General features: G+C 43.0%; 1 long non-coding RNA gene across 1 annotated transcript; it reads left to right on the forward strand.

The window, feature by feature from the left end:
• The first annotated feature begins 538 nt into the window (after window positions 1-538).
• On the forward strand, window positions 539-2,300 carry LOC139055409 (uncharacterized). The gene is made up of 3 exons (XR_011511732.1): window positions 539-941; window positions 1,030-1,259; window positions 1,398-2,300. It is a non-coding gene; the product is annotated as an uncharacterized lncRNA (long non-coding RNA).
• Window positions 2,301-3,288: the final 988 nt, after the last annotated feature.

Consider the following 3,288-nt stretch of genomic DNA (forward strand, 5'->3'; position numbering starts at 1 on the left):
GTCAAAAGAACTGATAAAAAGAGCGGCCGATCTGTTGTGCTTAAACTGCGAGCTGCAGCGAGAAGAAACAAGAGGCTAGTTGTTCGCCTAGGAGATGTGAAAAATGAACTTGCTAAAATGAGAGGGAAAAATGCTGCCATTCAAGCAGAAGCATTAGAAGCACAGATCTCAAAACTGCCCCCCAGACAGCAGGAAGCTGTTCAACAGTGCTTCGCAGCTTCAAAAGTGAAACCTAATGGTCTACGCTACACGAAAATGTGGGTCCTGGACTGCATAATAATGAAGATGAAAAGTCCTCGTCTGTATGAGCATCTTCGCCGTAATAGCATTCTTTCCCTACCGTGCAAATCAACCCTCAAGCGCTATGTATCTGCATATCGCACTGTGTTTGGCTTCAGCGACAAAGTTCTGAGGCAGCTAAAAGTGAAGTCAGCTAGCTTGATGCCTGGAAAAAACATGGTGGATTAGTTATAGACGAGCTAAAGCTGTCGGAACACTTTGCAGTTAAAACGTCTGGGGTCATTGAGGGTTTTGTAGACCTAGGCCCTTTCACAGCAGCCAAAGACAAAGGTGTCCCATGTGACCATGGCATGGTTATACTATTTGTTCCCTTTCAGGGAAAATGGAGCCAGGTAATTGGCTATTTTGCCACACATGGCAACATGAAGGGGGACATTCTTGCCAAAGTTGTTATTGAGGCAACCGTATTGGCCGAAAAGAGTGGCCTTTTTGTTGATTTCATTACATGCGACGGCGCAAGCTGGAATAGAAGGATGTGGAGGATACTTGGGATACAAGCATCAGCTGAGTCTACCACCTGCAAAATTCAGCACCCCAGCGATGCATCACGAAACCTCTTTTTTATATCCGACTTCCCTCATCTTATCAAATGTCTACGCAACTCATTGTTGAAATCTGGATTCAACACTCCAGCTGGCCATGTAAGGCTCTTCTTCATCTTATTGAGGATTTTGTTGTGCTATTACTCACTCTTGAAGCTTAACAGGGTCCTCTCCAATTTCTTTTTAGGTGGATATGCAACACGTAAAGGAAGCCTACAAAATGGATTCCTGCAATGTTACCCTCAAGGTTATGCCAGGGATAACACGATGTCATATTGAGCCAAACGCATTTGAAAAGATGAGAGTCAGTTATGCGTTCCAGCTTTTCGGCACTAAAGTGCTCCAAGCTTTTCACCTGTATAAGGACACGTTAGAAGCCACTCTTGGAAGAATGGATGCAACTCAGGAATTCTTCAGGTGAAATGCCTATTTTCTCTTCTGCTACTTAATTTTAAAAGTAATGAAACCTTTGCATTATGGTTTTGTTAGCTGGAAATGATGTTTAAGTCTAACTTGGTGCAAGCAACATCTGAAGAGCTTTTTTGTGTATTTCAGCAAAATCCACCAGCTGATATCTGTGATGACCTCACGGTTCCCTGCGGAAGCCCTCCGGCCAGATTCTCGAGCAACAGCTGTGCTGCAGGATTTTTTATCCTATCTTAAAGCATGGGAGGAGCATGTAAAAGGGACAGGTGGCTTTGTGAGTGAGTCCACGGCAACAGGTCTGCGTGTAACCATTTCAAGCACATTAGGCTTGCTAGATTACCTTACAAGAAAAGTAGGTTTTAAGTACCTAATGACCTCCAAAACTAGTCAAGACCCTCTTGAAAACCTTTTTGGGATCGTTCGACAGTCTTCTGGCAGTAATGACCACCCAACACCAAGTCAATTTCTAGTTATCATTAACTGCTTGTCATTTTATGGGCTAGTAAAATGTGCCAGTCAAGGTAACTGTCAGCAGGACGAACTGGGCTCCCTCCTGGAAGTTGACAGCCTGCCAGACACTGCGCAGAATGCAGCAGACTTTCATCTGCCAATGAGTGCTGCTAAGAGCATGCACACAGCTCCATCCTCCCAAGACCATAACCAGCACATTGCCAGCAGTGACTCAAGAATAATTTTTCACATCGCTGGCTATGTTGCAAGAAAATGCGTTTTAAAAACCAATTGCCAAGACTGTCTGACCCTTCTCACTATGCCTGCCCCAGATGAAACTTTCCAGCTTGCGAGGCTGACAAAGTTTCGTGACAATGGAGGGCTCCTCTATCCAACTGGTCGCTTATTTGGTTTCATAAAGAAGCTTGAGGACTTGTTCACAGGCTGCTTCTCCCATGGACAGCTGCACTCTGACAGCATTTTAGATGTGCTGACAGTTGTCAAAGCCAGACTTGGCCAAGAGGTTGGTTGTTCCAGTCATGCTTCCACCCTTTCTCCAAAAATAATCAAATTCTATGTCACTACACGACTTCACTTCTATGTTAAAAGTATAAATACTGACAATTGGCCAGGGAAGCGCCAAAAGGCAAAGCACTTGAAGTTGAGCCGCTGCTCTTGAAATGTGCATGCTGTCTGCATTGCCTACTTGTTGCATTGTGCTTGTCAAGATAATAAACTTTTGTAAAAGTTGTTCAACCAACATTTTGTTTGCATTTTTTTCTCTTTTTCTTTCATAAAATATTTCCTTAAAAATAAGTGTGGCTATACCAACATCACTCTCTGGAAAGGCAGATATAGGAAATTATGCAGTATGTTAGTGTCGGGAGAATTAAATGCGTTTTATGTTGGAATAATGTAGAGCAACGACTGATGTATAGGCGCATGTTTTCTGGCACATATGTGACAAGCTACAGCATGGAAGGTGTTTTAAACGGTTTACCTTTTGTTTCAACATTCATGTGCGATTAAAACTTCATATCTATGCTGCTTAACATTTCACTGATATACCTCTATTTTTCTTCCACAATATGCTCAGCCAGAGTCAAATAGGTGGGTATACAGGAAAGGCATCGTTCCAAAGGTGCCTGAATTGCTGTAAGGACTGCAAATAGGGTAACGCCGAAAACGAATTTCTGCACGCGCGCAACTCGATAACACCGCGACATATGGATCACTTACGTTCTAATCAAAGACAGCAGTAAAACTGCTGTCTTTGACAAGAATGTAAGTGATTCATTTGTTATGTCACGCTATTATTGAGTAAATATACCCAAACTTGCTGTCAATGGAGAGGAACCCCACAGCCTTTTACTCGGCGCAAGACGCGAGTTTTCGATACGAGTGCAAGCTCAGCAAAGCCAGCGTTACAAAAATGGTGATTAAAGAAACTTTTCCCTCATGAAAAGAAAGACGAAGTACTACTGACAAACAAGCATACTGTCCAAGCTCTTTATTTATATGAGAAACGAGCATTCAAGAAATTAGACCGTTTCTACAGCGGCGACCACGT

Source organism: Dermacentor albipictus, chromosome 2 (assembly GCF_038994185.2).
Source record: "Dermacentor albipictus isolate Rhodes 1998 colony chromosome 2, USDA_Dalb.pri_finalv2, whole genome shotgun sequence".
NCBI lineage: Eukaryota > Metazoa > Arthropoda > Arachnida > Ixodida > Ixodidae > Dermacentor > Dermacentor albipictus.